Source organism: Ranitomeya imitator, chromosome 6 (assembly GCF_032444005.1).
Source record: "Ranitomeya imitator isolate aRanImi1 chromosome 6, aRanImi1.pri, whole genome shotgun sequence".
Classification (NCBI taxonomy): domain Eukaryota; kingdom Metazoa; phylum Chordata; class Amphibia; order Anura; family Dendrobatidae; genus Ranitomeya; species Ranitomeya imitator.
Genome location: NC_091287.1, coordinates 199,373,440 through 199,401,248, shown reverse-complemented (window position 1 = coordinate 199,401,248; position 27,809 = coordinate 199,373,440). Strand labels below are relative to the sequence as shown.

General features: G+C 46.4%; 1 protein-coding gene across 1 annotated transcript in view; it reads left to right on the top strand.

The window, feature by feature from the left end:
• Positions 1 to 27,809, top strand: part of TRIO (trio Rho guanine nucleotide exchange factor) — a 2,940,676-nt gene that overhangs the window by 599,421 nt on the left and 2,313,446 nt on the right.

Below are 27,809 nucleotides of genomic sequence, written 5' to 3'. Positions count from 1 at the left end.
AATTCTAACTCCAACACACCCCTAACCCTTATCCCAACTGTAGCCGTAACCCTAATCACAACCCTAACCCCAACACACCCCTAACCCTAACCACAACCCTAATTCCAACCCAACCCTAACCCTAAGGCTATGTGCCCACGTTGCGGATTCGTGTGAGATTTTTCAGCATCATTTTTGAAAAATCCACATGTAAAAGGCACTGCGTTTTACCTGCGGATTTACCGCGGATTGCCAGTGTTTTTTGTGCGGATTTCACCTGCGGATTCCTATTGAGGAACAGGTGTAAAACGCTGCGGAATCCGCACAAAGAATTGACATGCTGCGGAAAATACAACGCAGCGTTTCCGCACGGTATTTTCCGCACCATGGGCACAGCGGATTTGGTTTTTCATATGTTTACATAGTACTGTAAACCTGATGGAACTCTGCTGCGGTTCCGCAGCGGCCAATCCGCTGCGGATCCGCAGCCAAATCCGCACCGTGTGCACATAGCCTAATTCTAAAGGTATGTGCACACGCTGCGGAAAACGCTGCGGATCCGCAGCAGTTTCCCATGAGTTTACAGTTCAATGTAAACCTATGGGAAACAAAAATCGCTGTACACATGCTGTGGAAAAACTGCACGGAAACGCAGCGGTTTACATTCCGCAGCATGTCACTTCTTTCTGCGGATTCCGCAGCGGTTTTACAACTGCTCCAATAGAAAATCGCAGTTGTAAAACCGCAGTGAAATGCGCAGAAAAAACGCGGTAAATCCGCGATAAATCCACAGCGGTTTAGCACTGCGGATTTATGAAATCCGCTGCGGAAAAATCCGCAGAGGACCAGAATACGTGTGCACATTCCTATCCCTAACCCTACCCCTAACCCTAACCCTACCCCTAACTCTAACCCTACCCCTAACCCTACCCCTAGTTCTAACTCCAACCTTAGTGGGGAAAAAAAAAATTCTTTATTTTATTATTGTCCCTACCTATAGGGGTGACAAAGGGGGGGGTCATTTACTGTTTTTTTTATTTTGATCACTGTGAGGTTTTTTCACAGTGATCAAAATTCACTCTGGAACGAATCTGCCGGCTGGCAGATTCGGCGGGCGCACTGCGCATGCGCCCGCCATTTTGGAAGATGGCGGCGCCCAGGAAAGAAGACGGACGGACCCCGGGAGGCTCGGTAAGTATAAGGGGGGGGGGAGATCAGGGCACGGGGGGGGGGCGTCGGAGCACGGGGAGGAGAGATCGGAGCATGGGGGGGTGGATCTGTGTGCGGGCGGGTGGATCTGTGTGCGGGCGGGTGGATCTGTGTGCGGGCGGGTGGATCTGTGTGCGGGCGGGTGGATCGGTGTGCGGGGGGGTGGATCGGAGTGCGGGGGGGTGGATCGGAGTGCAGGGGGGGTGGATTGGAGCACGGGGGGTGGGATTGGAGCACGGGTGGAGCGGACAGGAGGACGGGGGAGCGGAGCACAGGACGGAGGGGAGCGGACCATAGATCGGAGGGCTGGGGGGGGCGATCGGTGGGGTGGGTGCACATAAGTGTTTCCAGCCATGGCCGATGATATTGTAGCATCGGCCATGGCTGGATTGTAATATTTCACCAGTTTTTTAGGTGAAATATTACAAATCGCTCTGATTGGCAGTTTCACTTTCAACAGCCAATCAGAGTGATCGTAGCCACGGGGGGGTGAAGCCACCCCCCCTGGGCTAAAGTACAACTCCTCCTGTCCCTGCACGCCGGGTGAAATTACAGTTAACCCTTTCACCCGGCCTGCAGGAACGCGATTCTGCCATGACGCATACGCTGCGTCATGGGTCGGAATGGCACCGACTTTCATGACGCAGCGTATGCGTCAAAGGTCGGGAAGGGGTTAAGTACTTCTTTCGGCAGATATGCCGGATCTGGTCTGAGTACTACTCTGTCATCAAATATTTGCGTGTAAGGAGGAGAGATAGACAGGGCTTGCAAGTCACTCACCCTACGGGCTGATTTCAACGCTACCAGAAGCACTGTTTTAAGAGTGAGTATTTTTACCGATGATTCCTGCAAAGGTTCAAATGGACCTCTAGTTAGAGCCTCTAACACCAGATTCAAATCCCACGGCGGAACCCTCTGAATTACAACTGGTCTAGACCTACTACAAGATTTTATAAAGCGGGACACCCACCTATCGGAGGCCAGACTACAATTATACAAGGCTCCTAATGCCGACACTTGTACTTTGAGCGTATTAGTTGCCAACCCTAGTTGTAAACCCGCTTGTAAAAACTCCAAAATAGTAAAGACAGGAGCCTTGTCCCCCAAAGGTTGCCCCGAAAAAAACAGAAACTTTTTCCATGTTCTACCATATATTCTCGATGTGACTGGTTTTCTACTTTTCAACAAGGTGGAGACTAACCCTGGTGAAAATCCCTGCCTGCTCAATAATGCCCTCTCAAAATCCAGTCTGCCAGATGGAAGCCCTTCACTTGAGAGTGGCATATTGGACCCTGGGTAAGCAGGTCCGGAATTTCTGGCAGAATCCATAGATCGGTTATTGACATCTGTCTCAGGAGGGAAAACCAAGGTCTTTTCGGCCAAAATAGAGCAATCAAAATTAATCTCGCCTGCTCCATTCTGATCTTTCTTACCACTGCCGGAATCATCACTATCGGTGGAAACACATAAGCAAGACTGAATTTCCATTGAATTTGAAGAACATCCACCGCAAAAGGTTTCTGAGAGAGAAACCCCGAGAGGGGTCTAATGAACAGAAACTCTCTACTTTCCTGTTGTTTAGAGTGGCAAATAAATCTATTACAGGTAAGCCCCAAGCCGGCACTATCTGTTGAAACACCTGGGGATTCAACGACCACTCTCCCTGTCTCAGTGTCTTGCGACTTAGGTAGTCCGCTTTCGTATTCTCGACTCCCTTTATGTGGAGAGCAGAGATGGATAGCAGGTGGAGCTCTGCTAGTTGTAGGAGGATAGATGCTGACTTCATCAGGGAAGGGGATCTCGTCCCCCCTTGGTGGTTGATATACGCAACCTCTGCGTGATTGTCTGACATGACTCTGGTATTGTGACCCTGAAGGATAGGAAGGAAATGTTCTATAGCTCTCTCTACAGCCCATAACTCTCTTAAATTTGACGCCTGCTGTGATTCCAGTCGAGACCAAGATCCCTGAACCGAGAGAGTTCCTAAATGAGCCCCCCATCCTGTACCGCTTGCGTCTGTGGTGATGATCTGCTCGGAGTTACCCACTGGACCCCCGACGCCAAATGATCTCTTACTGCCCACCATTTTAGGGAATCTGTTACATCCAATGAAAGGCGTAGCTTCCCCTTTAAATGCCCTTTTTACCACCTTTGTGCTGATAGGACCTCCCACTGTAACTGTCTTAGATGAAACTGCGCACATCTTACTGCGGGTATACAGGACGTCAGAGAACCCAACAGGGACATTGCCTTTCTCAATGTCATTACGGGGTGTTGAATCGCTGACTCCACAAGATTTTGAATTTTGACCAGCTTGTTTTCTGGTAAGAGACAAAGCTGACGCCTGGAGTCCAGAACTAAGCCCAGAAAGGACTGAACTAGCTCCGGCATCAACCTTGATTTGGTGAGATTTATTTTCCATCCCAACACCTCTAGCGTTGCCGTGACTTCTTTTATTTGTGCCAGGCAGTGTGCTGCTGAGTTCCCTGTTATAAGGAAGTCGTCTAGATACGGAACTATAGCCACGTTCCGAGAACGGAGGAAGGACATAACCTCTGACATTAGCTTGGTAAATATTCTTGGCGCTATCGACAGGCCGAATGGGAGGGCAGCGTATTGATAGTGCCTTAGACTTCCTTGGACATAAACTGCTACTCTTAGAAATTTCTGGTAGTCCCGATGGATTGGGACATGGTAGTAGGCGTCCTTTAAGTCTATGGCTGCCATGAAGCAATTTGGGAACAAGAGTTTTATCGCTGTATTCACAGACTCCATTTTGAAGGAGCAGTTTACTACCGACTGATTGAGATTTTTTAAATTGACAATGGTTCTTAGTGACCCGTCCGGTTTTTGTATCAAAAAAAGAGGGGAATAAAAACCTTTTCCCTCTTCTTCCTCCCGGGACTTCTATCAGAACTCGTTTTGAAACCAGCTCCAATACCTCTGCTTCCAAGGCTAGCTGCTCTTCCGGGGTTTTTCTTTGGGCTGTTAAAACAAGTCTGTCGCGGTGGATAAACAAAATCTATTTTTAGGCCGTCCTTGACAACCTTCAGAGTCCAATGACTGGGGGAGATGTTTACCCAGGCTGGGAAAAAAGATGAAAGCCTTGCCCTCACCTCAGGCCTGGCGTCAGTGGGAGGACTTTTTTGCTGATGTCGAGGTACCTTTAAACATATATCCAGAACGTTTTCTGTCTCTGGAGTCCCAATTCCTCCTATCTCCCGGGGGGCGGCCCCTACTAAATTTGCCCCTCCGAAAATAAGGTCTTCTAAAGTCCACTGGAAAGCGAGGAAAACCCTTTTTCCTATCCCCTGCTTTCTCCAAAATGTCTTCTAGTTTTTGACCAAAGAGGAAATGGCCGTCACACGGTATAGAACAAAGTCTATTCTTTGAAGGTAAGTCGCCCGGGCACCCCTTCAACCAGAGAGCACGTCTAGCCGCGTTGGATAAACTTGCTGCTCTAGCCACCAGCCTTACGGAGTCTGCCGAAGAATCTGCTATAAAGGCTGCTGCTCCTTTAGCCACAGTTACATTAGTTAAAATCTCTTCCCTTGGAGCTTTAGATTTCAATTGCTCCTCTGTCTGCTGTAGCCAGACAATAAGGGAGCGTGCGACACAAGTCCCTGCAATTGCCGGTTTTAAACCCCCTGCGGTCGCTTCACAGGTGTGCCTTAGTAACCCATCCGCTTTTTTGTCTAAGGGATCCCTTATCACGCCAGAGTCTTCTAAGGGAAGGGATAACTTTTTAGATGATCTAGCTACCGCACCATCGATTTTTGGAACCTTACCCCATGTCTCCGAATCTTTCTCCTCAAAGGGGTAACGTCTTTTAGAAGCCGAGAGTTGATTACCCGATTTCTCCGGCTTCCTCCATTCCTTCTCTTTAAGGCTTTTACTTTGGAGTTAACTGGAAAAGTACGCTTTCTCCTTTCCTCTAAGCCCCCAAACATAACGTCATCCAGGGATTTGGCCGCTTTTTCATCTTTTAGGCCCATTGAAGCTCTGACGGCTTTTACTAGCTTATCCGTGTTCTCGGTTAGAAAGCACGGACGGCCCCCAACATCGATTTCTGAAGAGGAGCCAGAGGACCTAGAAGAGGAGGAGCAGGGAGATAATGGTTCCTCCTGACATTCCTCATCAGACTGAGAAAACTCGGAAACAGAAACCGGTTCTGGGTTTTTACTACCCTTTTTCTTAAGGGCTGCTTTTACAGAGCTTTCTACTTCTGCTCTGATTATTGCCCTAAGACTAGAGGCAAAGTCAGGGGTCTCCTCCTGGATAGTCTTTTGGATGCAATCTATACAAAGACTCTTCTGCCACTGGACTGCCAACGGAACTCTACAGAGGGCACATTCCTTATGCTTTGACTTGGAGCTAGCCTTCCTCGGCGCCTGCCAAGTAAACAGAAAATGTGGCCCATTACCACCAGGGTGACATTCACGTAGATCACTCACCATCCGCTGACCATAAAGGGTACCGGATTCTGAGGCGGACTAGGAGCACGGAGAACGTTCCTCCTGGAGGTTGAAGAGTCCTGTGACGTCCGGCTAGGACGATTGCTGCTCCTTCCACTCGAGCGGCTATCTTTCTTAGGACGTTGGTGAGCCGGTGCATCACCTGATAAGGGCTCTAGCTGCTGCTGCTGCAATGGCTGCTGCTGCTACTGTTGCTCCATACGATCCTCCATCTCTGGAAAGCTGTACGGAAGTGAGCGACGTTCTGTGCAACTTCACCCTTGATAAAGGGTAATCCGCAAGGCTCCCCACCTCGTTTGGTATCCGTTGTGCTCCTCTCCCCCTCCTTTCTACCGCCGGGAAGCCTGTAATGTCTGCGGCATTCATTCCTTGGGCGTCGCCATGTTGGATCCGGCGCACCGCTCTGACGTCACGCAGGCACGCCCATTCCAAGCGTGCCTTGCGCGCAACGCCATCCGCGCGCCCGGAAGTCGCCCAGCAGAGGGGGAGAGAGCGGCGTGGCAGACACAGAATGGCCCCAAGAGTCCGGACTGTGCTGGACCGACGCCCGCACGTGCGCAAGAGCCTGCAGGTTCTGCGAACAGCGCCACCATCACCTGACGGTCGACATACAGGCGCCCTGCCTGCGCTTCCAGTGTTGGGACAGGAGTGGGTAAGTGGAATCTTCAATCAAAATACCACCGTGATTTCAGCACAAGGGTTCACATCAGGACAGGAAACCCAACTGAAGCGAGGGAGACGTACCGTCCTTTTATTTCAGTAGGTTTCCTGTCCCGACTGGGCGGATCCCTCTCTCAGGTGTGCTGTCATGGGAGACGGGAAAAAGATGTTTAGAGTCTCTTATGTATCCTGGGATTTGTTGTACTAGAGGCTGCTGGTACATATCTATCCAGGCACTTTATTTTTCTCCTACGCTCCCTATCCCAGCCACAATAGGTTTCAATGGAGGAGGAAAAACCTCCTTGTGAATTTTGGAAAGGGAGTGTAGGATTGGAATAATAGGGTACTCAACATATAGATCTTCTGAAAGATTTGTGCTGATTGCCCCAATGCTACACCTTCCAACAAGAGAGTTTTTAATTTATTTTGGAAGACTGTAGGATTGTTGTTCAGAGGTTTATATATGTCCTCATTCTGTAGAATGTTCTGATTAAACTTTTCATAAAGACATGAATCCAGGAGGACAACATCTCCTCCTTTGTCTGCCCCTCTGATGGTTAAATTAGTGTTTGACTTTAAAGGTACCGTCATATTTAGCGACGCTGCAGCGATATAGACAAGGATCCCGATCGCTGCAGCGTCGCTGTTTGGTCGCTGGAGAGCTGTCACACAGACAGCTCTCCAGCGACCAATGATGCCGGTCCCCTGGTAACCAGGGTAAACATCGGGTTACTAAGCGCAGGGCCGCGCTTAGTAACCCAATGTTTACCCTGGTTACCAGCGTAAATGTAAAAAAAAAACAAACACTACCTACTTACATTCCGGTGTCTGTCCCCCGGCGCTGTGCTTTCCTGCACTGTCAGCGCCGGCCAGCCGTAAAGCAGAGCGGTGACGTCACCGCTGTGCTTTACGGCCAGCCGCCGCTCACAGCCAGTGCAGAGAAGCACAGCGCCGGGGGACAGACACCGGAAAGTAAGTATGTAGTGGTTTTTTTTTTTTTACGTTTACGCTGGTAACCAGGGTAAACATCGGGTTACTAAGCGCGGCCCTGCGCTTAGTAACCCGATGTTTACCCTGGTTACCAGTGAAGACATCGCTGAATCGGCGTCACACACGCCGATTCAGCGATGTCTGCGGGAGTCCAGCGATGAAATAAAGTTCTGGACTTTCTGCTCCGACCAACGATGGCACAGCAGGATCCTGATCGCTGCTGCCTGTCAAACTGAACGATATCCCTAGCCAGGACGCTGCAACGTCACGGATCGCTAGCGATATCATTCAGTGTGAAGGTACCTTTACTCTTTTAGAGCCTGCTTCTCGCCTTTACTGAGATTATGTCTTATCTTCTCTTGGCCAGCATTTTCCTTCAAGCTAATCAAATCCCATTCAACAATTTCCTGGAATGTGTCCAAAATCTGGGGTCTTGATTTTATTTGATAGTAATAAGGCTTTTTCACACTGAAATATTTGTTAAGATCTTCATCTTGAGTCAGGGATTCTGCTCCCAGTATTTTAAGATTTTGATAAGAACATACTTCCTCAAACGTGGGAATTGAAGACAATGATGGAGTTTGATCACTATTGATGGAAATTTCTATATCATTTTCACTGGTCTCATTCAGAAAATGACATTTCAGTGTCAAATTCCTGACAAATTTCTTTAAGTCCAGGAGTGTGTGGTATATACAGTTAGGGCCAGAAATATTTGGACAGTGACACAAGTTTTGTTATTTTAGCTGTTTACAAAAACATGTTCAGAAATACAATTATATATATAATATGGGCTGAAAGTGCACCATCCCCGCTGCAATATGATAGTTTCCACATCCAAATCGGAGAAAGGGTTTAGGAATCATAGCTCTGTAATGCATAGCGTCCTCTTTTTCAAGGGACCAAAAGTAATTGGACAATGGACTCAAGGGCTGCAATTAACTCTGAAGGCGTCTCCCTCGTTAACCTGTAATCAATGAAGTAGTTAAAAGGTCAGGGGTGGATTCCAGGTGTGTGGTTTTGCATTTGGAAGCTGTTGCTGTGAGCAGACAACATGTGGTCAAAGGAACTCTCAATTGAGGTGAAGCAGAACATCCTGAGGCTGAAAAAAAAGAAAAAATCCATCAGAGAGATAGCAGACATGCTTGGAGTAGCAAAATCAACAGTTGGGTACATTCTGAGAAAAAAGGAATTGACTGGTGAGCTTGGGAACTCAAAAAGGCCTGGGCGTCCACGGATGACAACAGTGGTGGATGATCGCCGCATACTTAATTTGGTGAAGAAGAACCCGTTCACAACATCAACTGAAGTCCAGAACACTCTCAGTGAAGTAGGTGTTTCTGTCTCTAAGTCAACAGTAAAGAGAAGACTCCATGACAGTAAATACAAAGGGTTCACATCTAGATGCAAACCATTCATCAATACCAAAAATAGACAGGCCAGAGTTAAATTTGCAGAAAAACACCTCAAGAAGCCAGCTCAGTTCTGGAAAAGTATTCTATGGACAGATGAGACAAAGATCAACCTGTACCAGAATGATGGGAAGAAAAAAGTTTGGAGAAGAAAGGGAACGGCACATGATCCAAGGCACACCACATCCTCTGTAAAACATGGTGGAGGCAACGTGATGGCATGGGCATGCATGGCTTTCAATGGCACTGGGTCACTTGTGTTTATTGATGACATAAGAGCAGACAAGAGTAGCCGGATGAATTCTGAAGTGTACCGGGATATACTTTCAGCCCAGATTCAGCCAAATGCTGCAAAGTTGATTGGACGGCGCTTCATAGTACAGATGGACAATGACCCGAAGCATACAGCCAAAGCTACCCAGGAGTTCATGAGTGCCAAAAAGTGGAACATTCTGCAATGGCCAAGTCAATCTCCAGATCTAAACCCAATTGAGCATGCATTTCACTTGCTCAAATCCAGACTTAAGACGGAAAGACCCACAAACAAGCAAGACCTGAAGGCTGCGGCTGTAAAGGCCTGGCAAAGCATTAAGAAGGAGGAAACCCAGCGTTTGGTGATGTCCATGGGTTCCAGACTTAAGGCAGTGATTGCCTCCAAAGGATTTGCAACAAAATATTGAAAATAAAAATATTTTGTTTGGGTTATGTTTATTTGTCCAATTACTTTTGACCTCCTAGAATGTGGAGTGTTTGTAAAGAAATGTGTACAATTCCTACATTTTCTATCAGATATTTTTGTTCAACCCTTCAAATTAAACGTTACAATCTGCACTTGAATTCTGTTGTAGAGGCTTCATTTCAAATCCAATGTGGTGGCATGCAGAGCCCAACTCGCGAAAATTGTGTCACTGTCCAAATATTTCTGGCCCTAACTGTATCTAGTTCTTTAGTTGGAGAAAATTAGAGTTCTTTGGAGAGGATTTTCTGCTGCATTTCAGACACAATATAGCTAGAAAGGTTTATCACTGTTTTTTTCCCCTGCTTTTTACTCAGGGGAATACATTCTTGTGTCTCTTCCCAGAGAAAAGAGAAAGAGAAAATGTCACGAGCCCAAGAGATTTCAGATGGTACAGGTGTTACCACCTCTGAACAGGATGATGATAATTTTGATACTAGCAATTTAAGAGCGTCTGCTATTTTTAAAAACACCAGATTTGAATCTACTCCTGACACCCAAGAATTAGACAAACTTATGAAACTGTGGGAAAAACAGAGAGTTAAACTGGGTTCACATTGCGTTCATCTCGTCCATTAGACGGACTACGTTACACCGCGGCATAAACACGGTGTAACGTAGTCCGTTACGGCCGCCATAGACAGCAATGTCGGACGAAACGCTAGCGCACGCCCACAATGGGCGTGCGCTAGCCATGTGCCGTCATTGAGTGACGGACCCCGAGACACGGGCTGCAGCGTTTCCGGGTCCGTCACCGCTAGCGCAGTTAGAGCTAGCAGATGCTCTATCTGCGCTAGCGTGCTGCCATAACGGCACTTGCGTTAACAGCAGCCCGTTAACGTATGTGTTTAACGGGCTGCTATTAACGCAATGTGAACCCAGCCTTAAAGAGGTCTGTATTTGGTGGTATTGCACCACTCTAAGGGCTCTTTTCCATTTGTGAGAAACACGTCCGTGTCTCACATTTGAAAACCAAGCTCTGGCGCCGGCACTCCAGAACGGAGCGTGCGGCCGCATAGCAACACATGGAGCTGCACGCTCCGCTCCCATGTGCCGGCGCCAGAGCTTGGTTTTCACATGCGAGACACGGATGTGTTTCTCGCAAATGGAAAAGAGCCCTAAAATCTTATCTCGATCAGGATATGATCCCTAGGGGATTGAGAATTTAAAAATTGACCACCACACAATTTTCTGAGGAGTTTGAGAAACAATGGTTTAATATCCTCAGCGAATGCCCTTTCAAACTGATGGACCTCATTGTAAAAGAGGAGGAATCCTTGCTATCAGTCATTAAACTTGAGATCCAAGAGACCAAAAAGTCATTACAGCAGTACAAGTCTCTTAAAAATTTTCAACAATGGTCTGATATTAAAACCAACCTGACAAAGCTGGAAGACCAGATCAATAATACTAATAAAAAACAAATATCAAAGAGACTGTATAATTGCAATGGGGTATATTCCTGGTCCAGTGAACGGCGGAGGATATATAATATGCAAATTGCCTCTTCAGAGAAAAAGGGGACTTGAACTCTATAGCACCACCTGTTCGAGGAGATATAAAAAAATCATTCCTCAAACAGAGTGGGGATAAATTAAGGACTGACAAAGCAGAGTGGTATTTTCCAACAAGGATACTTCGCACACTTCACATGAGAATTCTGAGGACAATGATAGGGATGAGTCATCAGGTACCTTTGAAAGGAGATCAAGTGGAGTTACACCACATCCCATGGAGAATGAACAAATTACATCACAGAGGAGAATCTATATACATAATTGTCTAAGGGGTACTTCCGTCTGTCTGTCTGTCCTGTCACGGATATTCATTGGTCGTGGCCTTCGTCTATCATGGAAATCCAAGTCGCTGATTGGTCGCCGCAAAACAGCCACAACCGATCAGCGACTGGCACAGTCCGGAAGAAAATGGCCGCTCCATACTCCCCGCAGTCAGTGGCCGGCGCCCGCTCCATGCTCCCCGCAGTCAGTGTCCCCGGCACTCCGCTCCCTGCAGTCAGTGTCCCCGCTGCTCCGCTCCCCGCAGTCAGTGTCCCCGGCGCTCCGCTGCTTACTCCCCACAGTCAGTGTCCCCGGCGCCCGCTCCATACTCCCCTCTGGTCACCGCTAACACAGGGTCAATGCCGGCGGTAACGCTTTCCGTTACCGCCGCTATTAACCCTGTGTGTCCCCAACCTTTTACTATTGATGCTGCTTATGCGGCATCAATAGTAAAAGAAAGTAATGTTAAAAATAGTAAAAAAACAAAAAACCTGCTATACTCACCCTCCGTTGTCCACTGAGCCGCCCTGTTGTGAATTCCGCTCTTGGGCTCCCTCCGGTGGTTGTAAGTGGCACTTTTGTGAGTTCTGCTCTTGGGCTCCCTCTTGTGGTTTCTAGTGGTATGGCTGCTCCTTGGAGTTAGCTGTCATCAGCTGCCTCCACTTATCGTCCGCTATTTAAGTCTGGCTCTTTCTTCAGCCTGTGCCACTTGTCAATGTTTCCTTGCTGGATTCACATCTCTGCTTGGATTCTCCTGGTTTCCTGACCAGTTCTGCAAAGATAAGTTCTGGCTTTGCTCATTTCAGTCCACATGTTGTGGACTTATTGTTCTGTGCATTCTATATTTGTCCAGCTTGTCAGTATGGATTTTTTCTGTTAGCTGGAAGCTCTGGGAAGCAGATTTACCCTCCACACCTTTAGTCAGGTGTGGAGATTTTGTAAACTCTGTGTGGATTGTTTTGTAGTTTTTATACTGACCGCACAGTATCCTTTCCTGTCATATCTATCAAGCTAGACTGGCCTCCTATGCTAAAATCTGATTTCATTTCTGCGTATGTTATTTTCCCCTCCTCTCACCGTCAATATTTGTGGGGGGCTATCTTTCCTTTGGGGATTTTCTCTGAGGCAAGATAGGTTTCCTGTTTCCATCTTTAGGGGAAGTTAGATCTTAGGCTGTGCCGAGGGGTCTAGGGAGCGTCAGGTACCCCCCACGGCTATTTTTAGTTGCGCTGCTAGGTTCAGGGTTTGCGGTCAGTACAGATACCACCTCCTTCAGAGCTTGTATCATGTTGTTCCTAAACCACCAGATCATAACAGTACAAGTGGCCAAAAAAGAATTAAATGTATCTCAAAAGAAGGAAAAGAAAGTTCTGAATCATTTTTTTTCTGTGCTTTGGTTTGTCTTTTTTTTTCCTCTTGATATCTGGGTGGTTCAGGGTATATGTTTTGGCATGGATGTTCAGGGTTTGTTTTCTCGTGTGGATCAACTTGCTGCAAGAGTACAGAGTATCCAGGACTATGTTGTCCAGACTCCGGCTTTAGAGCCCAGAATTCCTACTCCTGATTTGTTTTTTGGGGACAGATCCAAGTTTTTGAACTTTAAAAATAACTGCAAATTGTTTTTTGCTTTGAAACCCCGTTCTTCTGGTGATCCCATTCAGCAGGTGAAAATCATCATATACTTGCTGCGTGGTGACCCTCAAGACTGGGCTTTTTCTCTTGAAACAGGGGATCCGTTATTATTGAATGTAGATGCATTTTTTCAAGCGCTCGGATTATTGTATGACGAACCTAATTCTGTGAATCATGCAGAAAAATCCCTGTTGGCCTTGTGTCAAGGTCAGGAAGCGACAGAGTTATACTGCCAGAAATTTAGAAAATGGTCTGTGCTCACTAAATGGAATGAAGAGGCTCTGGCTGCTATTTTCAGAAAAGGTCTTTCTGAATCCCTTAAAGATGTTATGGTGGGCTTTCCTACGCCTGCCGGTTTGAGCGAATCTATGTCTCTAGCCATTCAGATTGATCGGGGTCTGCGCGAGCGCAAAGCTGTGCACCATATGGCAGTATCCTCTGAGCATAGTCCTGAACCTATGCAATGTGATAGGATTTTGACTAGAATAGAACGGCAGGAATTCAGACGTCAGAATAGGCTGTGTTTTTACTGTGGTGATTCGGCTCATGTTATTTCTGATTGCCCTAAGCGTACTAAGAGAGTCGCTAGGTCTGTTGCCATTAGTACTATACAGCCTAAATTTCTCTTATCTGTGTCCCTGATTTGCTCATTGTCGTCCTTTTCTGTCATGGCATTTGTGGATTCAGGCGCTGCCCTGAACTTAATGGACTTAGAATTCGCCAGGCGCTGTGGTTTTTCCTTGCAGCCTTTGCAGAGCCCTTTTCCTTTGAGGGGCATTGATGCTACACCATTGGCCAAGGATAAACCTCAGTACTGGACACAGATGACTATGTACATGGCTCCTGCACATCAGGAAGATTGCCGTTTTCTGGTAATGCATAACCTGCATGATGTTGTTGTGCTGGGATTTCCATGGTTACAGGAACATAATCCGGTGCTGGATTGGAAAACTATGTCGGTGACTAGTTGGGGTTGTCGAGGAGTATAGTGACGTTCCTTTGATGTCAATTTCCTCTTCCCCCTCTTCTGAGGTCCCTGAGTTTTTGTCGGATTTCCAGGTTGTATTTGATGAGCCCAAGTCCAGTTCCCTTCCTCCACAAAGGGACTGTGATTGTGCTATTAACTTGATTCCTGGTTGTAAGTTCCCTAAGGGCCGACTTTTCAATCTGTCTGTGCCAGAGCATGCCGCCATGCGGAGCTATGTTAAGGAATCTTTGGAGAAAGGGCATATTCGGCCCTCTTCGTCACCATTGGGAGCGGGTTTCTTTTTAGTTGCTAAGAAGGATGGCTCCTTGAGACCCTGTATTGATTATCGTCTTCTTAATAAGATGACGGTCAAATTCCAATACCCCTTGCCTTTGCTTACTGATTTATTTGCTCAGATTAAGGGGGCTAGTTGGTTTACTAAGATTGACCTCCGAGGGGCATATAATCTTGTTCATATTAAACAGGGTGACGAATGGAAAACTGCATTTAATACGCCCGAAGGCCATTTTGAATACCTTGTGATGCCATTTGGGCTCTCTAATGCTCCATCTGTGTTCCAGTCTTTCATGCATGATATTTTCCGCAATTATCTTGATAAATTCATGGTCGTATATTTGGATGATATTTTGATTTTTTTCAATGATTGGGAGTCTCATGTGAACATAGTAACATAGTAACATAGTTAGTAAGGCCGAAAAAAGACATTTGTCCATCCAGTTCAGCCTATATTCCATCATGATAAATCCCCAGATCTACGTCCTTCTACAGAACCTAATTGTATGATACAATATTGCTCTGCTCCAGAAAGACATCCAGGCCTCTCTTGAACCCCTCGACTGAGTTCGCCATCACCACCTCCTCAGGCAAGCAATTCCAGATTCTCACTGCCCTAACAGTAAAGAATCCTCTTCTATGTTGTTGGAAAAACCTTCTCTCCTCCAGACGCAAAGAATGCCCCCTTGTGCCCGTCACCTTCCTTGGTATAAACAGATCATCAGCGAGATATTTGTATTGTCCCCTCATATACTTATACATGGTTATTAGATCGCCCCTCAGTCGTCTTTTTTCTAGACTAAATAATCCTAATTTCGCTAATCTATCTGGGTATTGTAGTTCTCCCATCCCCTTTATTAATTTTGTTGCCCTCCTTTGTACTCTCTCTAGTTCCATTATATCCTTCCTGAGCACCGGTGCCCAAAACTGGACACAGTACTCCATGTGCGGTCTAACTAGGGATTTGTACAGAGGCAGTATAATGCTCTCATCATGTGTATCCAGACCTCTTTTAATGCACCCCATGATCCTGTTTGCCTTGGCAGCTGCTGCCTGGCACTGGCTGCTCCAGGTAAGTTTATCATTAACTAGGATCCCCAAGTCCTTCTCCCTGTCAGATTTACCCAGTGGTTTCCCATTCAGTGTGTAATGGTGACATTGATTCCTTCTTCCCATGTGTATAACCTTACATTTATCATTGTTAAACCTCATCTGCCACCTTTCAGCCCAAGTTTCCAACTTATCCAGATCCATCTGTAGCAGAATACTATCTTCTCTTGTATTAACTGCTTTACATAGTTTTGTATCATCTGCAAATATCGATATTTTACTGTGTAAACCTTCTACCAGATCATTAATGAATATGTTGAAGAGAACAGGTCCCAATACTGACCCCTGCGGTACCCCACTGGTCACAGCGACCCAGTTTGAGACTATACCATTTATAACCACCCTCTGCTTTCTATCACTAAGCCAGTTACTAACCCATTTACACACATTTTCCCCCAGACCAAGCATTCTCATTTTGTGTACCAACCTCTTGTGCGGCACGGTATCAAACGCTTTGGAAAAATCGAGATATACCAGGTCCAATGACTCACCGTGGTCCAGCCTATAGCTTACCTCTTCATAAAAACTGATTAGATTGGTTTGACAGGAGCGATTTCTCATAAACCCATGCTGATATGGAGTTAAACAGTTATTCTCATTGAGATAATCCAGAATAACATCCCTCAGAAACCCTTCAAATATTTTACCAACAATAGAGGTTAGACTTACTGGCCTATAATTTCCAGGTTCACTTTTAGAGCCCTTTTTGAATATTGGCACCACATTTGCTATGCGCCAATCCTGCGGAACAGACCCTGTCGCTATAGAGTCCCTAAAAATAAGAAATAATGGTTTATCTATTACATTACTTAGTTCTCTTAGTACTCGTGGGTGTATGCCATCCGGACCCGGAGATTTATCTATTTTAATCTTATTTAGCCGGTTTCGCACCTCTTCCTGGGTTAGATTGGTGACCCTTAATATAGGGTTTTCATATTTTCTTGGGATTTCACCTAGCATTTCATTTTCCACCGTGAATACCGTGGAGAAGAAGGTGTTTAATATGTTAGCTTTTTCCTCGTCATCTACAACCATTCTTTCCTCACTATTTTTCAAGGGGCCTACATTTTCAGTTTTTATTCTTTTACTATTGATATACTTGAAGAACAGTTTGGGATTAGTTTTACTCTCCTTAGCAATGTGCTTCTCTGTTTCCTTTTTGGCAGCTTTAATTAGTTTTTTAGATAAAGTATTTTTCTCCCTATAGTTTTTTAGAGCTTCAATGGTGAAGCAGGTCAGGATGGTGTTCCAGATCCTTCGTGATAATGCTTTATTTGTGAAGGGGTCTAAGTGCCTATTCGGAGTTCAGAAGGTCTCTTTTTTGGGTTTTATTTTTTCTCCCTCGTCTATAGAAATGGATCCTGTTAAGGTCCAAGCTATTCATGACTGGATCTGTTGTGAGTTCTGTTTTTGGGCTCCCTCTGGTGGTTACTGATGGTACTGGGTGACTTGTGTTCTCTGCGGTCTCTGGTGTCCACCTGTTCCATCAGGTTATGGGAGTTTCCTATTTAACCTGGCTTTTTTGTCATCTCCTCGCCGGCTATCAATGTAATCAGCGTGTCTTTTTACCTCTGCTCCCTGCGTCTGTTATCTTCAGGACAAGCTAAGTTTTGATTTTCCTGTTCCACGTTTTGCTTAATTTTTGTCTTAGTCCAGCTTGCAGATATGTGATTCCTTGCTGCTGGTTGCTCTAGTGGGCTGAAATTACTCCTCATGTTCCATGAGTTGGCACATGAGTTCAAGTAATTTCAGGATGTTTTTTTTTAAGGGTTTTTCGCTGACCGCGCTGTTCACTTTTGTATCCTCTGCTATCTAGCTTTAGCGGGCCTCATTTTTGCTGATTCTATATTCATAACTACGTATGTGCTTTCCTCTCATTTCACCGTTATTACATGTGGGGGGCTGCTATTTCTGTGGGGTGTTTCTCTGGAGGCAAGTGAGGTCTGTGTTTCTTCTAATAGGGGAAGTTAATCCTTCGGCTGGCGCGAGACGTCTAGGAATCATCGTAGGCACGTTCCCCGGCTACTGCTAGTTGTGTGTTTAGGTTCAGGATCGCGGTCAGCTCAGGTTCCATCACCCTAGAGCTTGTTTTGTTTTTGTGCTTGTCCTTTTGTGATCCCCTGCCATTGGGATCATGACAGTATAGCCGGCCTAAAAAAAAATTGGTCATCGTTTTGGCTGAAGTAGGAGGAAAAGTAGTCTGAGGAAGTTTTTTTTTTTTTTTTTTTTTTTCCCCTCCTCAGTGTTTGCTGCCTAGCCTTAATTGCAGCTTGGCTGCTTCTTTCCTCCTCTTAATCCTTGAATGGCTCTGACCTCAGCTGTTTATCATGGACGTCCAGAGTTTGGCTTCCAGCCTGAATAATCTTGCTGCTAAGGTTCAAAATATACAAGATTTTGTTGTACATACGCCTATGTCTGAACCTAGAATTCCTATCCCAGAGTTTTTTTCTGGAGATAGATCTAGTTTTCTGAATTTTAGGAACAATTGCAAGTTGTTTCTTTCCTTGAAATCTCACTCCTCTGGAGACCCTGCTCAGCAGGTCAAGATTGTTATATCTTTCCTGTGGGGTGACCCTCAGAATTGGGCATTTGCATTGGCACCAGGGGATGCTGCGTTGCTCAATGTGGATGCGTTTTTTCTGGCATTGGGTTTGCTCTATGAGGAACCTAACCTAGAGATTCAGGCTGAAAAAGCTTTATTGGCACTCTCTCAGGGGCAAGATGAAGCAGAAATATATTGTCAGAAATTTCGGAAATGGTCGGTGCTTACTGAGTGGAATGAGTGCGCTCTGGCTGCAAAATTCAGAGATGGCCTTTCTGAGGCCATTAAAGATGTTATGGTGGGGTTCCCGGCGCCTACAGGTCTGAATGAGTCCATGACTATGGCTATTCAGATTGATCGGCGTTTACGGGAGCGCAAACCTGTGCACCATTTGGCGGTGTCTTCTGAACAGGCACCTGAGATAATGCAATGTGATAGAATTCAGTCCAGAAGTGAACGGCAAAATTATAGGCGGAAAAATGGATTGTGTTTTTATTGTGGTGATTCAGCTCATGTTATATCAGCATGCTCTAAACGCACAAAAAAGGTTGATAAGTATGTTGCCATTAGTACTTTACAGTCTAAGTTCATTCTGTCTGTGACTCTGATTTGTTCATTATCATCCATTTCCGTCGATGCCTATGTGGATTCAGGCGCTGCCCTGAGTCTTATGGATTGGTCATTTGCCAATCGCTGTGGGTTTAGTCTGGAACCTATGGAAGTTCCTATTCCTTTGAAAGGAATTGACTCTACACCTTTGGCTATGAATAAACCTCAGTACTGGACACAAGTGACCATGCGTATGACTCCCGTTCATCAGGAGGTGATTCGCTTCCTGGTACTGTATAATTTACATGATGTCTTAGTGCTTGGTCTGCCATGGTTACAAACTCATAACCCAGTCCTGGACTGGAAAACCATGTCTGTGTTAAGCTGGGGATGTCAGGGGGTTCATGATGATGCATCTCCGATTTCTATCGCTTCATCTACTCCTTCTGAGGTTCCGGTATTTTTGTCTGATTATCGGGAGGTTTTTGAGGAGCCTAAGCTCAGTTCGCTTCCTCCTCACAGGGATTGCGATTGTGCTATAGATTTGATTCCTGGCAGTAAATTCCCTAAAGGTCGTTTGTTCAATCTGTCAGTGCCAGAGCATACTGCTATGCGGAATTATGTTAAGGAGTCCTTGGAAAAGGGAAGTATCCGTCCATCTTCGTCCCCTTTGGGAGCAGGTTTTTTTTTGTGGCCAAAAAAGATGGTTCCTTGAGGCCTTGCATAGATTATCGTCTTTTGAATAAGATTAGAGTCAAATATCAGTATCCTTTGCCATTGTTGACTGATTTGTTCGCTCGCATTAAGGAGGCTAAATGGTTCACTAAGATTGATCTTCGGGGTGCGTATAATCTTGTGCGGATAAGGCAGGGTGATGAGTGGAAAACCGCATTTAATACGCCTGAGGGCCATTTCGAGTATTTGGTGATGCCTTTTGGACTTTCTAATGCTCCTTCTGTCTTCCAGTCTTTTATGCACGATATTTTCCGTGAATATCTGGATAAATTTATTATCGTGTATTTGGATGATGTTTTGTTTTTTTCTGATGACTGGGAGTCTCATGTTCAGCAGGTCAGGAAGGTGTTTCAGGTCCTGCGGGCCAATTCTTTGTTTGTAAAGGGTTCTAAATGTCTCTTTGGAGTCCAGAAGATTTCTTTTTTGGGGTATATTTTTTCCCCTTGTACTATTGAGATGGATCCCGTCAAGGTTCAGGCTATTTGTGACTGGACGCAGCCTACATCTCTTAAGAGTTTACAGAAGTTCTTGGGCTTTGCTAATTTTTATCGTCGCTTCATAACTAATTTTTCTAGTGTTGTTAAGCCTTTGACGGATTTGACTAAGAAGGGTGCTGATGTTACTGATTGGTCTCCTGCGGCTGTGGAGGCCTTTCAGGAACTTAAGCACCGGTTTTCTTCTGCTCCTGTGTTGCGTCAGCCAGATACGTCGCTTCCTTTTCAGGTTGAGGTTGATGCTTCCGAGATCGGAGCGGGGGCGGTTTTGTCACAGAGAAGCTCCGATGGCTCAGTGATGAAGCCATGTGCGTTCTTTTCTAGAAAATTTTTGCCCGCTGAACGGAATTATGATGTTGGTAATCGGGAGCTTTTGGCCATGAAGTGGGCATTTGAGGAGTGGCGTCATTGGCTTGAGGATGCTAGACATCGTGTGGTGGTCTTGACTGATCACAAAAATCTGATGTACCTTGAGTCTGCCAAGCGTCTGAATCCTAGACAGGCTCGTTGGTCACTGTTTTTCTCCCGTTTCAATTTTGTGGTTTCATACCTGCCAGGTTCAAAGAATGTGAAGGCGGATGCTCTTTCTAGGAGTTTTGTGCCTGACTCCCCTGGAAATTCTGAGCCCACTGGTATCCTTAGGGATGGGGTGATTTTGTCGGCTGTCTCCCCAGACTTGCGACGTGCTTTGCAGGAGTTTCAGGCGGATAAACCTGATCATTGTCCGCCGGAAAGACTGTTTGTTCCAGATAATTGGACCAGTAGAGTCATCTCCGAGGTCCATTCTTCTGTGTTGGCAGGTCATCCTGGAATATTTGGTACTAGAGACTTGGTGGCCAGGTCTTTTTGGTGGCCTTCCTTGTCGAGGGATGTGCGTTCTTTCGTGCAGTCTTGTGGAGTTTGCGCTCGGGCTAAGCCTTGCTGTTCTCGGGCCAGTGGATTGTTGTCACCTTTGCCTATCCCGAAGAGGCCTTGGACGCACATTTCCATGGACTTTATTTCGGATCTCCCTGTCTCTCAAAAAATGTCCGTCATATGGGTTGTGTGTGACCGCTTTTCTAAGATGGTTCATCTGGTACCCTTGCCTAAGTTACCTTCCTCCTCTGAGTTGGTCCCTCTGTTTTTTCAAAACGTGGTCCGTTTGCATGGCATTCCAGAGAACATCGTTTCTGACAGGGGATCCCAGTTTGTGTCTAGATTTTGGCGGACGTTCTGTGCTAAGATGGGCATTGATTTGTCCTTTTCGTCTGCATTCCATCCCCAGACGAATGGCCAGACGGAACGAACTAATCAGACTTTAGAAACTTATTTAAGGTGTTTTGTTTCTGCTGATCAAGATGACTGGGTTTCCTTTTTGCCGCTTGCCGAGTTTGCCCTTAATAATCGGGCTAGTTCTGCTACCTTGGTTTCTCCTTTCTTTTGTAATTCGGGGTTTCATCCTCGTTTTTCCTCTGGTCAGGTGGAGCCTTCTGATTGTCCTGGAGTGGACATGGTGGTGGATAGGTTGCATCAGATTTGGAGTCATGTGGTGGACAATTTGAAGTTGTCCCAGGAGAGGGCTCAGCAGTTTGCTAATCGCCGTCGCCGCGTGGGTCCTCGACTTCTTGTTGGGGACTTGGTGTGGTTGTCTTCTCGTTTTGTTCCTATGAAGGTCTCTTCTCCTAAGTTCAAGCCTCGGTTCATCGGTCCCTATAGGATCTTGGAAATTCTTAACCCTGTGTCGTTTCGTTTGGATCTCCCGGCATCGTTTGCTATTCATAATGTGTTCCATCGGTCGTTGTTGCGGAAGTATGAGGTACCTGTTGTTCCTTCGCTTGAGCCTCCTGCTCCGGTGCTGGTGGAGGGTGAATTGGAGTATGTTGTGGAGAAGATCTTGGATTCTCGTGTTTCCAGACGGAAACTCCAGTATTTGGTCAAGTGGAAGGGTTATGGTCAGGAGGATAATTCTTGGGTGATTGCCTCTGATGTTCATGCTGCCGATTTGGTCCGTGCTTTTCATAGGGCTCATCCTGGTCGCCCTGGTGGTTCTCGTGAGGGTTCGGTGACCCCTCCTCAAGGGAAGGGTACTGTTGTGAGTTCTGTTTTTGGGCTCCCTCTGGTGGTTACTGATGGTACTGGGTGACTTGTGTTCTCTGCGGTCTCTGGTGTCCACCTGTTCCATCAGGTTATGGGAGTTTCCTATTTAACCTGGCTTTTTTGTCATTTCCTCGCCGGCTATCAATGTAATCAGCGTGTCTTTTTACCTCTGCTCCCTGCGTCTGTTATCTTCAGGACAAGCTAAGTTTTGATTTTCCTGTTCCACGTTTTGCTTAATTTTTGTCTTAGTCCAGCTTGCAGATATGTGATTCCTTGCTGCTGGTTGCTCTAGTGGGCTGAAATTACTCCTCATGTTCCATGAGTTGGCACATGAGTTCAAGTAATTTCAGGATGGTTTTTTTGAAGGGTTTTTTCGCTGACCGTGCAGTTCACTTTTGTATCCTCTGCTATCTAGCTTTAGCGGGCCTCATTTTTGCTGATTCTATATTCATAACTACGTATGTGCTTTCCTCTCATTTCACCGTTATTACATGTGGGGGGCTGCTATTTCTGTGGGGTGTTTCTCTGGAGGCAAGTGAGGTCTGTGTTTCTTCTAATAGGGGAAGTTAATCCTTCGGCTGGCGCGAGACGTCTAGGAATCATCGTAGGCACGTTCCCCGGCTACTGCTAGTTGTGTGTTTAGGTTCAGGATCGCGGTCAGCTCAGGTTCCATCACCCTAGAGCTTGTTTTATTTTTGTGCTTGTCCTTTTGTGATCCCCTGCCATTGGGATCATGACATGGATCCAACCCACATCTGTGAAGGGACTTCAAAAATTTTTGGGCTTTGCTAATTTCTATCGCCATTTCATTGCCAACTTTTCCAGTGTGGTTAAGCCCCTTACTGATTTGACGAAGAAAGGCGCTGATGTGACGAATTGGTCCTCTGAGGCTGTTGAGGCCTTTCAGGAGCTTAAGCGCCGATTTACTTCTGCCCCTGTGTTGCGTCAACTGGATGTTTCTCTTCCTTTTCAGGTTGAGGTCGACGCTTCTGAGATTGGGGCAGGCGCCGTTTTGTCTCAGAGGGAGTCTGATGGTTCTTTGATGAAACCGTGTGCTTTTTTCCAGAAAGTTTTCGCCTGCGGAACGCAATTATGATGTCGGCAATCGGTAGTTGTTGGCTATGAAGTGGGCGTTTGAGGAGTGGTGACATTGGCTTGAAGGAGCTAAACACCGTGTTGTGGTCCTGACCGATCATAAGAATCTGATTTACCTCGAGTCGGCCAAGCGGCTGAATCCTAGACAGGCACGATGGTCCCTGTTTTTCTCCCGTTTTGATTTTGTCGTCTCGTATCTTCCGGGATCTAAGAATGTTAAGGCTGATGCCCTCTCTAGGCGTTTTTCGCCTGCTTCTCCTGGAGTCCTGGAGCCGGTTGGCATTCTTAAGGAGGGGTGATTCTTTCTGCTATCTCCCCTGATATGCGGCGGGTGCTTCAGGAATTTCAGGCTGATAGGCCTGACCGCTGTCCAGTGGGGAAGCTGTTTGTTCCTGATAGATGGACAAGTAAGGTAATTTCTGAGGTTCATTGTTCAGTGTTGGCTGGTCATCCTGGCATTTTTGGTACCAGAGATTTGGTTGCTAGGTCCTTTTGGTGGCCTTCCTTGTCTCGCGATGTGCGTGCTTTTGTGCAGTCCTGTGGGACTTGCGTCCTGGCCAAGCCTTGCTGTTCCCTCGCTAGTGGGTTGCTTTTGCCTTTGCCGGTCCCTGAGAGGCCCTGGACGCATATTTCCATGGATTTTATTTCGGATCTTCCTGTTTCCCAGAAGATGTCTGTTATCTGGGTTGTTTGTGACCGGTTCTCTAAAATGGTCCATCTGGTACCTTTGCCTAAGTTGCCTTCCTCCTCAGATCTGGTCCCATTTTTTTTTTCAGCATGTGGTTCGTTTGCATGGCATTCCGGAGAATATTGTGTCTGACAGAGGTTCTCAGTTTGTCTCTAGATTTTGGCGGGCCTTTTGTGCTAGGATGGGCATTGATTTATCTTTTTCTTCGGCGTTTCATCCTCAGACAAATGGCCAAACTGAGCGAACTAATCAGACCTTGGAGACCTATTTGAGATGCTTTGTGTCTGCTGATCAAGATGATTGGTTGTCTTTCTTGCCGTTGGCCGAGTTTGCCCTTAACAATCGGGCTAGTTCGGCTACTTTGGTTTCACCTTTCTTTTGTAATTTTGGTTTTCATCCTCGTTTTTCTTCTGGGCAGGTTGAGCCTTCTGATTGTCCTGGTGTTAATTCTGTGGTGGACAGGCTGCAGCAGATTTGGACTCATGTGGTGGACAATTTGACGTTGTCTCAGGAAAGTGCTCAACGTTTTGCTAACCGCCGTCGGCGTGTTGGTCCCCGGCTTCGTGTGGGGGATTTGGTTTGGTTGTCTTCTCGTCATGTTCCTATGAAGGTTTCTTCTCCTAAGTTTAAGCCTCGGTTTATTGGTCCTTATAAAATTTCTGAAATTATTAATCCGGTGTCTTTTCGTTTGGCTCTTCCTGCCTCTTTTGCCATTCATGATGTTTTCCATAGATCTTTGTTGCGGAGATATGTGGTGCCCGTTATTCCCTCGGTTGACCCTCCTGCCCCGGTGTTGGTTGAGGGAGAGTTGGAATATAAGGTTGAGAAGATTTTGGATTCTCGTTTTTCGAGGCGGAGGCTTCAGTATCTTGTCAAGTGGAAGGGTTATGGCCAGGAGGATAATTCTTGGGTTGTTGCCTCCGATGTCCATGCTACTGATTTGGTTCGTGCTTTTCACTTGGCTCGTCCTGATCGGCCTGGGGGCTCTGGTGAGGGTTCGGTGACCCCTCCTCAAGGGGGGGTACGGTTGTGAATTCCGCTCTTGGGCTCCCTCCGGTGGTTGTAAGTGGCACTTTTGTGAGTTCTGCTCTTGGGCTCCCTCTTGTGGTTTCTAGTGGTATGGCTGCTCCTTGGAGTTAGGTGTCATCAGCTGCCTCCACTTATCGTCCGCTATTTAAATCTGGCTCTTTCTTCAGCCTGTGCCACTTGTCAATGTTTCCTGGCTGGATTCACATCTCTGCTTGGATTCTCCTGGTTTCCTGACCAGTTCTGCAAAGATAAGTTCTGGCTTTGCTCATTTCAGTCCACATGTTGTGGACTTATTGTTCTGTGCATTCTATATTTGTCCAGCTTGTCAGTATGCATTTTTTCTGTTAGCTGGAAGCTCTGGGAAGCAGATTTACCCTCCACACCTTTAGTCAGGTGTGGAGATTTTGTAAACTCTGTGTGGATTGTTTTGTAGTTTTTATACTGACCGCACAGTATCCTTTCCTGTCATATCTATCAAGCTAGACTGGCCTATGCTAAAATCTGATTTCATTTCTGCGTATGTTATTTTCCCCTCCTCTCACCGTCAATATTTGTGGGGGGCTATCTTTCCTTTGGGGATTTTCTCTGAGGCAAGATAGGTTTCCTGTTTCCATCTTTAGGGGAAGTTAGATCTTAGGCTGTGCCGAGGGGTCTAGGGAGCGTCAGGTACCCCCCACGGCTATTTTTAGTTGCGCTGCTAGGTTCAGGGTTTGCGGTCAGTACAGATACCACCTCCTTCAGAGCTTGTATCATGTTGTTCCTAAACCACCAGATCATAACACCGCTCGCGCCTGCCGCCATCTTCCTTTCCCAGCGATGCTTTGCGAAATTACCCATAAGACCTAGCGGTCTCGTGAGACCGCTAAGTCATATGGGTAATTTCGCAAAGCATCCTGGGAATGCAAGATGGCGGCAGCCGCGCGCCCATCTGCACAGCGCCGTTGGATCCCAGGAAGCGGAGAGACGGTACGCTGAGGAGCAGCGACCAGAATGGTGAGTATGTTCAACTACAAGGGGCCCTCGGATCGTTAGGTGAGTATGTTTATTTTTTATTTTTTTAACCTGTGACATACGTGGCTCGGTAATATAGTACGTCACTGTGCAATATTCTACGTGGCTCTGTGCTGTATACTACGTGGCTGGGCAATATACTACGTGGCTGGACAATATACTACCTCGCTGTGCAATATACTAAGTGGCTCTGTGCTGTATACTACGTGGCTGGGCAATATACTACGTGGCTGGACAATATACTACCTCGCTGTGCAATATACTACATGGCTCTGTGCTGTATACTACGCGGCTGGGCAATATACTATGTCGCTGTGCAATATACTATGTGGCTCTGTGCTGTATACTACGTGGCTGGACAATATACTACGTGGCTGGGCAATATACTAATAATAATAATCTTTATTTTTATATAGCGCTAACATATTCCGCAGCGCTTTACAGTTTTGTACACAATATCATTGCTGTCCCCGATGGGGCTCACAATCTAGAATCCCTATCAGTTTGTCTTTGGAATGTGGGAGGAAACCGGAGTACCCGGAGGAAACCCACGCAAACACGGAGAGAACATACAAACTCTTTGCAGATGTTGTCCTGGGTGGGATTAGAACCCAGGACCCCAGCGCTGCAAGGCTGCAGTGCTAACCACTGCGCCACCATGCGGCGCAGTGGTTAGCACTGCAGCCTTGCAGCGCTGGGGTCCTGGGTTCTAATCCCACCCAGGACAACATCTGCAAAGAGTTTGTATGTTCTCTCCGTGTTTGCGTGGGTTTCCTCAGGGTACTCCGGTTTCCTCCCACATTCCAAAAACATACTGATAGGGATTCTAGATTGTGAGCCCCATCGGGGACAGCAATGATATTGTGTGCAAAACTGTAAAGCGCTGCGCGTCACTGGGCAATATACTACGTGGCTCTGTGCTGTATACTACATGGCTGGGCAATATACTACGTGGCTTGCCAATCTACTACGTCGCTGTGCAATATACTACGTGGCTCTGTGCTGTATACTACGTTGCTGGGCAATATACTACGTAAATGGGCAATATACTACGTAACTGGGCAATATACTACGTGGCTGGGCAATATACTACGTGACTGGGCAATATACTACGTCGCTGGGCAATATACTACGTGGCTGGACAATATACTACGTGGACATGCATATTCTAGAATACCCGATGCGTTAGAATCGGGCCACCATCTAGTTGATTTATAACATGCAGCCTCAAAAATGAGGAGGAGAAGGGACAGGAGAGCTGGGAAGAGACACAGGAATGTATTCCCCTGGGGAAAAAAAAACAGGGGAAAACACAGTGATAAACTTTTCTAGCTATATTGTGTCTGAAATGCAGCAGAAAATCCTCTCCAAAGGACTCTCCTTTTCTCCAACTAAAGAACTAGATATATACCATACACTCCTGGACTTAATGGGAACCTGTCACACCCCAAAATCGAAGGTGAGCTAAGCCCACCGGCACCAGGGGCTTATCTACAGCATTCTGTAATGCTGTAGATAAGCTCCCGATGTATCCTGAAAGATGAGAAAAAGAGGTTAGATTATACTCACCCAGGGGCGGTCCTGGTTCGGTTCTGCTCCGATGGGCATCGCGGTCCGGTCCAGGGCCTCCCATCTTCTTACGATGACGTCCTCTTGTCTTCACGCTGCGGCTCCGGTGCAGGCGTACTTTGTCTGCCCTGTTGAGGGCAGAGCAAAGTACTGCAGTGCGCAGGCGCCGGGCCTCTCTGACCTTTCCCGGCGCTTGCGCACTGCAGTACTTTGCTCTGCCCTCGACAGGGCAGACAAAGTACGCCTGCGCCGGAGCCGCAGCGTGAAGACAAGAAGAGGATGTCATCATAAGATGGGAGGACCCGGACCGGACTGCGACGCCCATCGGACCAGAACAGAACCGGGACCGCCCCTGGGTGAGTATAATCTAAACTCTTTTTCTCAGCTTTCAGGATACATCAGGGGGTGTGGGGGGGCTTATCTACAGCATTACAGAATGATGTAGATAAGCCCCTGATGCCAGTGGGCTTAGCTCACCTTCGATTTTGTGGGTGACAGGTTCCCTTTAAATAAATATGTCAGGAAGTTGACACTGAAATGTAATTTTCTGAATGAGACCTGTGAAGATGATATAGAAATTTCCATCAATAGTGATCGAACTCCACCATTGTCTTCAATTCCCATGTTTGAGGAAGTATGTTCCTATCAAAATCTTAAAATACTGGGAGCAGAATCCCTCACTCAAGATGAAGATCATAACAAATATTTCAGTGTGAAAAAAAAGCCTTTTTACTATCCAATTAAAATTGTTGAATGGGATTTGATTAGTTTGAAGGAAA